At 41.1% G+C, this 14,458-nt stretch overlaps 1 long non-coding RNA gene across 1 annotated transcript in view; it reads left to right on the top strand.

The window, feature by feature from the left end:
• Positions 1 to 7,765, top strand: part of LOC132003355 (uncharacterized) — a 32,748-nt gene extending 24,983 nt beyond the window's left edge. Inside the window, exon 3 of the long non-coding RNA XR_009400173.1 lies at positions 5,882 to 7,765. This is a non-coding gene — a long non-coding RNA (uncharacterized LOC132003355). The remainder of the gene's footprint in view (positions 1 to 5,881) is intronic.
• Positions 7,766 to 14,458: the final 6,693 nt, after the last annotated feature.

The following is a 14,458-nucleotide window of genomic DNA, read 5'->3' as shown; positions in this document are numbered from 1 at the left end:
GAAGGAAGCCGTGGTAGACAGGTCTGAAAGGAGAGGGAGAAAGAAGGAAAAACAAGCAGGAAAAGTTTCAGATTCCAGTATGCTTCTACAAATGTGCTGGCCAGACTGATGGGGTAACTCTCAGCCAAAGTTGCCCATTAGGGAATGAACTTGTGCTATAAAGCCCTTGATCTGTTCAGCTCCTTGCTGGGAACAGCCCAGGGAAAGAGTGTCTCTGCAAAGATGTGTTGGTAGATCCAGAGGCGCATGGCAAGGAGGGCTCTGGTCAACTATGCTCCCCTTAACAAGAGAGATGAATTGTACACGATCGTGACCTCCATAGACATCTTTATCAGAACGGAGTGGCACCTTTTCACTGCATCACAGATGAATTTAGAACACCATTTCCCAAAACTACAAAAATACCATCTTTTCAAGTATACACAGAACGTTTGCAAAAATGGACTCTATACTGGGTCATAAATAAATCTCAATACCTTTCTTAAGAACTAAAATCATACAGACTGCATTCTCTGACAACAACAAAAAGTTACTAGAATACCCCTTCTATGCGTAGAAACTCAGAAACACATGTTCAGATAACCAAGGGATCAGAGAAGAAAACATAGTAGAAATCAGAAAATATTAAGAATTAAGCTGTAGTGAAAAGACACAGCAAGATCTTAATAGAGCTAAATAATTTTGAGGGAAATGTAAGCCTGCTTCCTCCTCTCTCTCTCTCTGCCTGCCTCTCTGCCTGCTTGTGATCTCTGTCTGTCAAATAAATTTAAAAAATCTTAAAAAGAAAAGAAAAGAAAATCACCATCCAACTTGGCCTCCATTTTATGAAGTTAGAAACAGATTAGCAAAATAAACTTAAGAAAGGTAGGAAAGGAAATGACAAAGCTAAGAGTAGGAATTAATGAAACAGAAAATAAACACAATAGAGAAAATTAACAAAGTCAAACATCGATCCTCTGAAAAGACTAATAAAAGTGACAAACCTCTGGTAAGACTGGAAATAAAGAGAAAACGCATAAACCATACCAGGAATGAAACAGTGATATAAATACAGAGACTACAGTCATGGAAACAAAGTAAGAGGACATTGTTGAAAGTTTTTATGTCACTAAATTTGAGATGTTTTATGAGATAGGCACATTCTTAGGAAAATCTGATTCAAGAAATAGAAACCCTGAACAACTCTGTAACCTCAAAGAAGATTTGAGTTTGTAAATTTAAACCTGCCTACATAGTAGACTACAGATCTGGTGATGTGGGCAGTTACAGACATTCAAAGAATAAATACTTATAATTTTGTATGAGCTATTTCAGAGAATTTTAAAAGGAGCTCCCATTCCCTCAATTAATTTTATGAATCTAACATTAACTTGATATCCAAGCCTGAAAGTATAAAAAAGGAAAAATTCAGGCAAATCTCTCTCATGAATGTAGGTTCAAAAATAAAAGGCAAAATATTAGCAATGTGAGGGGCACCTGGGTGGCTCAGTGGGTTAAGCCTCTGCCTTCGGCTTAGGTCATGATCTCAGGGTCCTGGGACCAAGCCCCACATCGGGCTCTCTGCTCAGTGAGGAGCCTGCTTCCTCCTCTCTCTCTGCCTGTCTCTGTCTACTTGTGAACTCTCTCTCTCTCTGTCAAATAAGTAAATAAAATATTTTAAAAATATTAGCAGTGTGAAACAGCAATATATGAAAAGGACAATGCATTACAAGCAAAGCAATATAATAAAAGAAAAATCATGCGATCATTAGCTATATTAGCAGTTGAAAAAATTCAACATCCATTTTTTTTTTTAAGATGTTATTTATTCATATGACAGAGAGAGAGAGACAGCGAGAGATGGAGCACAAGCAGGGGGAGTGGGAAAGGGAGAAGTCGGCTTCCCACTGAGCTGGGAGCCCAACGTGGTGCTCAATCCCAGCTCCCTGGAATCATGACCTGAGCCAAAGGCAGGCGCTTAATGACTAAGCCACCCAGGCGCCCCCATCCATTCTTTTTTTTTTTTTTTTTTAAAGATTTTATTTATTTGACAGAGAGAGAGATCACAAGTAGGCAGAGTGGCAGGCAGAGACAGAAGGGGAAGCAGGCTCCCCGCTGAGCAAAGAACCCGATGCGGGGCTCGATCCCAGAACCCTGAGACCATGACCTGAGCCGAAGGCAGAGGTTTAACCCACTGAGCCACCCAGGTGCCCCCCATTCTTTTTTTTTTAATAAAATTATAAATAAATTTTTTAATAAAATTATAAATAAATTATTTACTGGGGTGCCCAAGTGGCTCAGTCAGTTAAGTGTCTGCCTTCAGCTCGGGTCCTGATCCCAGAGTCCAGGGATGGAGCCCCACATTACGCTCCCTGCTCAGTGGGGAGCCTGCTTCTCCTTCTCCCTCTGCCTGTCTGCCCAGCTTGTTCTCTCTCTCTCTCTGAAATAAATAAATAAAAATATTTTTTTAAAATATAAATTAAGGAGGCCTGGGTGGCTCAGTCAGTTATATCATGTCCATGGATTGAACGACACAAGTTAGTAAAGATATCAATTCTCTTCAAGGTGATCTAGAGAATCAATTTAATCCCAATCAAAAACACATAAGGATCTTTAAGTTTCAATTTTCAATTTTTTGTTGCTAATAGTATGGGTACACAATTGAATTTTGTGTATTCAACTTGAATTCCGTGACCTTATGGAACTTATATTAGTTCTGGTAGCTTTTTTGTAGATTCCTTAAGATTTTCTATATAGATAATCCATTACCAGTGAATAAAGACAGTTTTATTTCTTCTTTTCCAATCTGTACACCTTTTTCCCCTCCTCTTGCTTTATTCTCTTTCCTCCATTAAAACTTAGAATACAGTGGGAAGGGTAGACACATTTGTCTTGTTCAGTCTTAGGAGGAAGGCATTCAACATCTCACCACTAGGAATAATGTTAACTGTAGATTTTCTGAAGACATCTTTGACCAGGTTAAGGGCTCTTTTTTATTCCAAGTTTGCTGAGAGTTTATATCATGAATGGATGTGGGGTTTCGTGAGATATTTTTTCTATTTAGATGAGCATATGGCTTTTCTTTTTTACTGCATTAATATGAATTACATTGATTTTTGAAGGTCATATTAATCTTACATTCTCAGGATGAACCTCACTTGATCTCAGAATGTATTATCCTTTTACATGTTGCTGGATTCAATTTGCTAAGTATTTGTCAAGGATTTATATTTCTATGTTCCTGAGGAATACTGGCCTGTAGTTTTCCCTTCTTATAGTGTTTTTGTCTGGTTTTGCTATCTTTGTAATGCTGGCCTCATAAAATGAGTCGGGAAGGATTCCCTCATCTTCTATGTTCTGAAAGAGATTGGGTATAATCAGTATTATTTCTTCCTAAGTGTTTGTTCAAATTCATCCGTGAAGATATTTAGGACGAGTGTTTACTTTATGGGAAGACTTTAAGTACACATTTCTTTCTTTCTTTTTTAGGATTTTATTTTTAAGTAATCTCTACACCCAACATGGGACCAGAAATCACAACCCCAAGACCAAGAGTCGTCTGCTCTTCCAAATGTCCCAGCCACATGCCCCTAAATAGACATTTCTTTAATAGATTTACAGCTATTCAGATTATCTATTTCTTCCTGATTGTGCTTTGGCTACTCATGTTCTTTAAGAAAATTTGTGCATTTCATTTAAATTGCTTGAATTTATTGGCATAAAGTTGGCATAATATTCCTTTAATATTCTTTAATGTCTGCAAAATGACATCTTTAACTCCTGATACTCTTTTATTCCTGATGTTAATAATTTATGTCTTCTTTCTCTCTCTTTTTTTTCCATCCTTAGTCTGCCTAGTTTACCAATTTTATTGATTTTTTTCAAAGAACCAGCTTTTGGTTTCATTGATTTTTCTCCACTGTTTTTTATGTTGTATATTAGCAATTTCTGGTCTTATCATTATTTCCTTCCTTCTGCTTACATTGGATTTTCTGCTTTTAACATATATAACTCTTAAAGAAGAAATATCCCAGATATAGAAATAACTGTTATGAATTTTTAAAAAAACAAATAATCTTCCCCAAGCAAAAAACTTGAACTTTACATACTTTACAGGAGAAACATGAATGATGAATAAACATACAAAAACTGGCTCAACCTCTGATTAAAACCATATGAAGATCTCATTACATACCTACATGATTGGCAAAATTTAGTCTGATAATTACAACTGCAGAAAGCATTTAGCAGTGGGATTGTCCACTATTCATCGATGGCAGGTAGGAGTGCGAATTTTTCAAAGCACTTATGGAAAAGTTCATTTTCAAGTAAAGTCAAATATATACATGCCTAAACAACCCAACAATTTGGCTTTTAGGTATAAATCCTAGAGAAGCTTTCCCAAAAATATGTCAGAAGAAATGTAAGGAATAACCAAAGCAGCAATATTAGTAACAGTCAAATGTCCAATAACACTAAATATATATAATTAAAATGAAATACCATATAGCATTGAGAAGGAATGGACTACAACTCCACTCATCGACAACGAAGAATCTCAAAGCACAATGTTGAAGCAAAAGATGCCAAACAAAAATGGCTGCATACAGTAGATTCTGAAGTCTATACAGTTAGAAAAAAAAAAGATAAGACTATATGATCTGGGGATGGATATGTTACTGGTAACACCATAAAGTAAAACAAGAGACTAATTATCTAGAAAGCATTAGGATAATGGATACATCTGCTGGATAAGGGAGACTGCAATTGGGAAAGGGCACCGATTTTCATTCTTGACCTAGCTGCTGGTCAGTTGGGTCTCAACTCATTATTTTTCTTTAGCATGTACTTGCATGGTTTTTTTTGACTCACTTATGTGGATGACACATTTCAAAATAATAAAATTAACCTAAACAAATCTAAAATAAAATTAAACTATGTATACTTTAAAATATACATATATACATACATACATATATATATGCATATATATTTGTGTGTGTGTATGTGTATACTTTCTTTATAATCAGAGATAATGTGATGATTTCAGGGTTTCATGTGTCCTTATTCATCCATTCATTTACTCCACAGCTGTTTGTTACATATTTACTATGTGCTAGGCATTATACCAGATGCCAGAAATATAGATATTAATTTATTGTTAGGGAGTTTTAACAAAAATAGGAATAATTGATATGATTATAACAACTGACATTTAACTGTTTACTATTTGTATTAAGCACTTCACACAGAGGACTTGATTTAATCCTTTGACATCCTTGAGTATCGACTGCTATTTCCCCAATTTTAAAAATGAGGAAGTGGCACAGCAATGTTTAATAACTTGCCCAAGCTGGCGGAGCTCAGAAAAGAGAGAGCCAAGATTTGCTCTTAACAGATGTTAAGTTTTTATGCTCAACTTCCAGTCCCTTTCCTCCAGGTCACAACACTCCATTTTCCTTTGAGGAGTCTCTCCCCTTCTCACATTTGGTCCTGTGCGTCAGTTGGAGCTAACTATCTGTTCCTGGGTTCAAGGACTGAAGATATGACCATTTATTTTATTCCAGCCTCCTGGATGCAGTAGTTGGTTTACACATGAGCCTAAAGAGAGAGAATTCAGAGATCGAGTCCTGAAGCCTTGATTTAAACCCCTGGATCCAGTCATGCCTGAAGCCTGTCCCAATGTCTGGTCTTTTCAGTTACATGAGCCTCAAGTTGTATTGCTAATATTTGCAAAAAGGAATCCTAGCTAATACAAGGACACATAAAAATAATTCAATAATTATTGTACCAGCTAAGTGATGAGGACTAAGATTAATGTGGGTGTTTAGGACGTACTTAAACATACTCAGCACACCTGTAAGTGAGGTTTTTAAAAATGTTTTTCCTTATCCCATCCTAGGTCTGAAGCAAATCTCAGAGAAGATAAATTAACACTAAGAGAGAAAGCCATGGATTACCTTGATGCTTTCACAGACCAACGCAGTCATCCTTCACAGGGGAGATGGGGAATGAGGTGTGGGTGTACCCAATGTCATGAAAGATTATCACAAAAGACCAGATCTCAGGGATGACAATCACAACAACAAGAGTAATTTAGGTTCTGGGATACATTTCATCATAGGTTTATGAAGCCCTTGACAGCAAAATTAAATCTGACATCACTCTTGGGGTTGATAAACACTGTTGTAGTGTCCCGATAAAGTGAGCTCAGACACTTGAGGGCTCTCTCCCCCTGAGGGTTAGAATCACCTTCTTCCCTTCCACAAATGTACTTCAGTCACCTCCGAAAGTGACTGAGCCTCTAGAAGACCCTTGTCATGAGTGGCTAATGCAGCCCTTGGAGAAAATGGAGTTACTTACAAGAGTTCAGTCAAGCCATGGGCTCAAATCTATCCTTGGGTTTAACTCCTTGACCTTTCCTCTTTATCCTCCTCTCCAGCCAGGTTCAGAAAGAACTTTACCCTCCTACCTTCCATCTTAAGGGCAGACTTCCGAATCAGCAAATTTGACATTAAGATCATCACAAAAAATCATATATTTTTCTCTCTGTGGGCGAGGACAATTCGCCACTTTCAGGCAGCATAGGAATAAGAGCATTATCATTCAGGACAGACACGAGCAGTATGTAAATAACCACAATGTTTAGCACCCTGGCCCATGGGCAGTTCACCTTCTTCCACAATTAAAAGTGACCACGACACTCAGTGTTTGTCCCACTGAGCAAGGTGAGGTCATACTTCCCTCCCAGAGATGGAGACAAAAAAAAAATGTTCTATCTCCTTGATAAATGTGAAGCTGTAATAAAACAGAATTTAGGTCTTTGGTGAATAATTCATGTTTATCTAAAAGAAAAAATAATGACTTTCATTATATTTCATCTCTTACTGAGTTCCAGAAACTGATTTCCTGGTCCAGAGGTTCCAGAAATCCATTGCAGGTTTACCTGATGATTTTCCCTTGAGGGTTCCTCCCATCACCTCCACTTACCTCACTAAATTCCCTTTGGCCTCCCAGGGTTACAGGGATGAGAGGCTGAAAGATCAAGGGCAAGAAAGTTCTATATGACAGTGGTGCCACTGGGGCGGATGCCTAGGGCTGGCAATTCTTCCATGGGCTTCCATGGGGTTCTCCAGGTTCCCCTACAACTGAATCCTTTGGCCCAGCTAGAATGTCTTTTTAGGCTAACTGCTCATGTACCTCCTTAGGTGGGTACCTAACAGTATTCCTTCTACCTTACTTTTTTTTTTTAAGTAAAGATTATATTTTTAAGTAATATCTACACCCCATGTGGGGCTTGGACTCACAACCCTAAGATCAAGAGTCACCTGGTTGGTAGACCAATCAAACCTGCTAGGTGTCCCCCAACTTGTCAATATCTACAAAAAGAATTTCCTGGATTTTGATTGGGATTGCATTGAATCAATAGATTAATTGGGGAAGAACTGCCATCTTAATACTGAGTGTTCTAATCCATGAGCCATCCATTTATTAGGTCTTCTTTTTTATTTCATGAGTGTTTAGTAGTTTTCAGCATATAGATCTTGTACAAATTTTATTGGATTTATAATTAAAGATTTTGTGGTTTGGGATGCTATCAGAAATAGTATTTAAAATCCATAAATTTCCAACTGTTAATTGCTAGTGTATAGGAATACAATTGATCTTTGGGTTTTAATCTTTACCTTGTAATCTTACTAAACTCATTATTAGCTCTTGTAGCTTATTTTGCAGATTCTTTGAGATCATCTATGTATATAATTATGTCATCTTTGAATAAAGACAGTTTTATTTCCTCTTTTACAATCTATGACTTTTATTTTTTTTCTTGCCTTATTGCACTAGCTAGGAACTCCAATAGATGTTGTAAAGCCGTGGTGAGAGCACACAGTCTTGCCTTCTTCCCAATTTAGGAGTTACAGTTTCCTTGGAACCTTCTGATCAAACTTGTAGTGGGAGTGAGACATTCCCTAGCTCTCTCCCAAGGGAAGAGTACAACTCTTACTGAGGGACAAGTCTATCCAAAGAAATCTAATATCAACTTCTGGCCTTGACAGCTTCTGGCTCTGTGTACTGCAAGGGAGGTAGCGGTAGGTAGAGGATAGGGATCATAACACTGGTTCTAGGATGCCTTCTTGTAAGCCCTGCGTATGTGTTCTAGCACCTCACTTTTGGAATGAGGGGGATTCTTGCCATCTTTTTTTTTTTTTTCTCAGCATTTTGGGGCATTAGTCAAAACTGAGTCATCCTTATCCTGATGGTATTACAACTTCTCTTTTACAAATGAGGGAAGTTAGTCTTAGAGAATTTAAAGAACTTGTTCAAAGTCATACAGCTAGGAAGTAGCAGGATTAAAACTCATTTCTGTCCAGTCCAAAGATAGTGTTCCTCCCACTAGATCACATCAGTACAGACAGAAACATCTGGGCACATTATTGTTCCCCAAACACACATATAAAACCAAGAGGGCTAAGGTATTTCAACATTTAATTTAGCCATTGTAGAAGACCATATTTGGGCCAATGGAAGAAATAGTGTTGCATCTATCCTTCAAATGACCATGGAATGATAATTCTACATCCTGAAGCAGGTGCTGAGGTCAGAAGCTGAGAGTCTCTAATTATCAGCACTGGTCCCGTCAGGCCTTCTTTGAATAATCCAGGCAGGCAAATCAGGACTGACAATATGGACTCTGTTGTATTCAAAGAATTTGACCATATGTTTCTAAGTCAAGAAAGCTAAGTCAATTTGCTTCCACGGCCACTTCAGAAACCCAGACTCTTCCTGAAGATCACTTCTTGCTGACGAGAGGGTGGCAGGCCCTAGGCAAAAGTCTAGGATTGAAGCTGATACCACTAAAATCGTAAACCAAAAGAAATGCCACCATTGGCATTTATAATCTTTAGGCAGGTGAAGAAAACTTTCCTGTAAGTGTTCCAAAAAGTAGATTTCTCTGGGAACTAAAATGTTTAAGTTAAAAGAAGGAATCTCAGCAATTCCACTCTTTGGTATATGCCCCAAAGAGCAGGAAGTGCAAAAAAAAAAAAAAAAAAAAAAAGACAATTTAAAAATTTACACATTAACGTTTATGACTTCGTTATTCACAATAATAAAAATGTGGAAACAACCTAAATGTTCATGACAGGTGAACAGATAAAGAAAATGTGGCATATACATACAATGGAATATTATTCAGCCATAAAAAGTAAATGAGCTACTGATACAACAATGTGGATAGAGCTTGGAGACATTATGCTAGGTGGAAAAAAAAAAACAGACACAAAAGGTCACCTATTATATGATTCCATTTACATGAAATATCCAGAGTAGTCCTATCCATAGAGATAGGAAGTAAATTTGTGGTTTCCAGGAGACAAGAGAAGGGGAATAGGGAGTGATTACTTAATAGTTATAGGGTTTCCTTTTAAGGTAACAAAAATGTTCTGGAACTAAATAGTGGAGATAGCTGTACAACTCTGTGAATGTACTAAATGCTGCTGAATTGTACACTGTAAAATGATTAAAATAGTATATTTTATGTTATATGTATTTTACCATCATAAAAAATGAGGGGTCTTTGTTAAAGAGTCAGGTTATGACTGCATAGCCAGATCACTTCCTGATAAACATCTCCTGCCTAATTAAATCCTTTGTCATAGCCTATGTGGATTATCACAGCGGCCTCCTACCTGGCTTCTTCTCCCTGGTGTTACCTATCTCCAGTCCATCTTCTACCAATTAAAATGTTAAAATGAGTGTGACTTTCTTTTGTTCAAAATCCTTCAACGGTTCCTAATTTCCTACTGCAGAAAAACCACATTCCTTCACATAGCTTCTGAAGGCATTTCAGGGTGGGACATGGACCACTGGATTCCCCATGTCTCCTTCATGATGGGTGCGCCCTGAGCAGGCAGAGACCACACCTTGTTGCGTCCCCAGCACATGGTGCAATTGTTGGTGCCCAGGAGGTATCCAGTGAACATTTGTTGAGTGAATTGATCAGGCTTCAGCCTGTCTAGCTCCAGTTCTTGCTCTCTCCTTAAAAACCCTGTATTCTAGCCAAACCGACCTGGGCATGGGAAGCCTTGGACATGTTGGTCTCTCCATTAGGTATGTCTTCTGCCCCATCTGTCAATCTGGGCAAACTTGGACTCACCCTTGAAGACGCTGTCCAAGTGTGCACATTCTTCTGTGGCCCTCAGTCACTCATTTCTCCGTGTTCCCACTGCACCTCACACGGTGCTTGGTGGCAGCTCTTAGCACATGTCCTGGATCATTTATTTACCTCCCTGTCTCTCCTACTGAACCGTGTGGGGACAGAGTAGCTCCTCTTACCCCGGACCCCTGCATGTGATTTGGGGAATAAACAAAAAAAGTAACCAAATAATTTGTCTGGAAGGAGCAACCTGGGAAATTTTCGGTGCACAGGAGGAAACTATCTGAACTAAATTGAAGATTGAGAGCAGCTGTCACTGAATCTCTGAGTCATTCTATTTACTTGGCCGTGGTGAAAGGACAGAGGTAGAAAAGGAATCAGAAATTGAAGCAAGTGGGAAGGGTGGGAAATTGTAACGACATAATGGCCACCTCACCTTTACCGAGTACCGCTCCGCCGGAAGGACTCGGCCCTGTGCACACTGAACTGATCACACAGTGAATCTCACCCGCGTCTCCGAGAAAGCCACCGGCGCTCCATCCTGTACAAGGGGAACCTCCCATCCAGGCTGAGAGACTGCAGACCTCCCTGAAAATGAAAATTCCATTTCCCTCCACCTCCCTGTCCCTGGGTCATTTCGTCCCCTTTTGCCCACTCACGTCAGCAGGAATATTCCATTATGACACTTCCTAATAATGGGGTTCTTTTCACTTTGGTTGAAATGTGCTGCGCAGTCTGTGCCCTATTCACTCCCCGTGTTCCATGGTCCTTGGGGTTAATGTGGCCCTGCCTTCCCCAGGGAGCAGGAGAGGGGGGACCCCCAGGAGAGCTCAGCTGTGCAGCAGGACTCTGGGAGAGTGCTTCTTTTTCCTTTTCTCTTTCAGACCATGAGGCATTTTGAACCCTGGCCTTCAAGCACCAAGAAGGGAAAGGGAGGGAGAAATCTAGGAAAAGGTGGAGCTCCCCAAACAGAAGGGAAAGTAACTCATGCTGTTTGTGTATCTAAGTGAACTCACTTAATTCTGTCTTTCCTATGAGACAGCATTATTCCCATTGGCGGGTGAGGAAATGGAGATGAAGCCACTTTCCCAAGATTCCTCCCACTGGTTAGTGCCAGGGCCAATGTTCAACCAGATGGGTCCACTCCAGCATCTGTCTGCCTCTGGCTGTGGGAGCGGGCTGCCCAGCAGGCTGAGGGGAAAGACACAGACACTGTGGGTATCCAAAGGGGTGGGTGAGCGTATGTCTGGGCAAGGCTCACATCCAAGTCCAAAGGGTCCAGTCTGGCCGTGGGAGTTCACGGTGCTCCTCATCTCAGGCTACCTACTATCTATCAGGCTTGGGTGTTTTTTTTTGTTTTTGTTTTTGTTTTAATTTTTGTTTAGAGAGAGAGTACAAGTTGGGGGGTGGGGGCAAAGGCAGGGGCAGAAAGAGAGGGAGACAGAATCTTAAGCAAGCTCCACACTCAGAACAGAGCCCAATGTGGGGCTCATTCTCACCACCCCGAAATCGTGACCTGAGCCAAAATCAAGAGTCAGATGCTTAACCAACTGAGCCAGCCAGGCACCCCAGGCTTGGGTGTTTTAGAGCTGGGAATTCAGGGTATCATAAGAAGCCCTCAGAAGAGGGGATTGGAAAGGCTAGCCCCCAGCCAATAATTGTAGCTACAGTAGAGCCAGGCTCCCACTCCCGGGCATGGAGGCAGAATTCAAGTCATCAGGTGGTACACTCCAGTGGGAGTAGGGAACACCCCCATCAGGAAGCCCAGACACACAGAAAAGAGACTGAGACAACGTCTCCAGGGGCCATTGCTCCTTCCCTCCATCCAGCTTCAATGAAGCTTCACGGAGCTCAGTGGCATCTGAGGAGGACCATTTTTCACGTTCCCACTTATAGTTTTGGTGTCTCTGCTTTGCTGGTGTTGCCTAGAGGAGTGTGGGGCCAGTGGGTCACAGCATGGGGCTCATGTGTACAAAGCCACCGATTGAATTTCTGTATCCGTTCATTCACCCAGCAAAGATTCCAGGAGCTACCATGGGCAAGGTACTGGGTATAACCAGACAACTAAAACCAAATCCCTGAGGGAGGGGAGGCCAGAGGTAGCCAGGAAACAGATGTGTACGTGAATAATTGTAGCCTCAGTGACCTTGAAGGTGTATCTGAGGTGGCCTCGGAGCAACATGTCCCTCGAAGACAGGGGTAAGAGAAAACATCACAGAGGAGAGGGAATGTTCCCGGGCCAGCAGAGATGACAGGAATTTGCCAGATGGAAAAGAGGAGAAGGGGTTTGCAGGCAGAGCAAATGACAGAAGGAAAACAACAGAGGTGAGAAAGTGAGTGACACTTATGGAAAACAATGGGGAGCTGGGTGAGTGGGGTGGGGGCAGGGGGTGTTGGCAGCGGTGCAGGGTCTGGGTCAGCCTGCAGAACTAAATGTCGAACATGCTTGATGGTGCAGCAAGGGTTAAGACATAAAGCTAAGAACAATGGCAAAGAAAGAAAATAATGTTTTCTTTTTTAAGTCGGCTACACACCCGCATGGAGTTTGAATTCATGACCCCAAGATCAAGAGTCACATGCTCTCACGGACTGAGCCAGCCAGGCACCCCATAGAGAGAAAAGGTTGTGATCGCACTAAGGTGGAGCTCTGCGTTCTGAAAGGCCCCCTCGGTGAGGTCTGGGGGGACATGAGAGAGCATCCTCAGTTCCTGCCATTACCCACACTGACCTCATCTTTCTCCTTTGCGCTGATCGCCTGTGGGTTAAAGAGTAAAACCAAAGGAAAGTAAGCTAACAGGGTCAGAGCAACTATTCTTCCCAAGCCTTTAACTCAGGCTAACCTCTCTTTCTGGCCTGCGTAGATGACAATACTAGCACTCCGCCCTTTGGGACGTGCCTGGGGTGCAACTCACACTCCCCTATGGGGTCAGGCTGATGCACCACCCCACATCGCCTGCCAGAGCCTGGCTCAGTCTCCTCCCCTGTCCTGGCCTGCCTTGACCTCTCTCTCCCCGCTACGCTCATGCTCTCCTACACACACCTATGAGTCTCCCCTGGGAGCACTTCTTTAAATAAACTACTTGCCCATACATCCTCATCTTAAGATCTGCTTTCTGGGGATCCGACCTAAGACATTTAGCTCCAGGAGCATGGGAGAGAGGGCTGCAGCTGTGGTTGGTGCCAGCCAGGGCCCCAGGAGGACGATCCCATAGCACTGCCAGATTTTGCAAATAAAAGCTTAAACTTCAGATACACAGGATGCCCAGTTTATTTGAATTTCAGATAAACAACAAATACGTTTTTAGCATAAGTATGTCCCATGCAGTATTGGGAGTATACTTATACTAAGAAATTATTCATTGCTTATCTGAAATTCAAATTTAACCAGGCATTCAATCTCTTATATGGTAATCTTAGAAAAGGCCCTACATACTTCTGTCTTCTTGGGCCTCTTCATTTATGAAATTTTAAAAAATTATATTTATGACAGCATGGATATAAAGTTGAATTAAGAGCGAGGTTGGATTCATTATATATTCATTATTATTACTATACTCATTTTTTTCCTACTTTAAAATAATTAAAGCATATTCTGAGGCTCCTAAAAGTATTGTGGGCTCCAGGCACTATACATACGAGGCCTAATGGAGAAGTCATCCTGTTACCAGCTTAGAAAGAGTCTTGAGTGCCATGATTAGATGTGATTGGACTTTTCTTTATCAGCCATTGTTCAAGTAAGAACTCTGTGATTGGAGTTCCATTGTGTTCCAGAAAGCTAGCCCTAGTTGAGAGTGTGAAGAAGAGGCCAAAGAATGGAATTTTTGGAAGGGGGGAGAAGCTGATCACCATGACTGAGGTGGGACATTAGTAGGGTCTCAAGGAGAACAGCTGGCAAGCTCATTAATCCAAGGGTCTATCTATTATAACACCCACCAGGTCTATATCAAGCAAAGGTGTGGCCTGGGCACAGGTGGTGCAGTGGGCTTATCTGAAGGAGTCAGAACAACTGTTGCGCCACCCCTCTCCCCCCACCCATGAGAGCAGGCAGGGCACATCACTCAAAAAACTATGGCTTGGGCCCCCATCAGGCAAAGCACTAGGAGATGGTCCAAGCCAGAGCATGACCTGTTTTTGTAAATAAAGCTTTATTGAACACAGTCATGCCTATTCAGTTCCATGTGCTTATGGCTGCCTTTGTGCAGCCTTGAGTAGTCGTGAAAGAGACCAAATGTCCCACAAAGCCTAAAGTATTTGCCATCTGGCCCTTTACACAAAAAGTTTGCCAGCACTGCTCCAGGCTGTGGGGGATAATCTCAGGGGATT

This window comes from Mustela nigripes, chromosome 16 (genome assembly GCF_022355385.1).
Source record: "Mustela nigripes isolate SB6536 chromosome 16, MUSNIG.SB6536, whole genome shotgun sequence".
Taxonomy (NCBI): domain Eukaryota; kingdom Metazoa; phylum Chordata; class Mammalia; order Carnivora; family Mustelidae; genus Mustela; species Mustela nigripes.
Note: the sequence above shows the minus strand (reverse complement) of the source record. Positions and strands in the feature narration are given on the sequence as shown.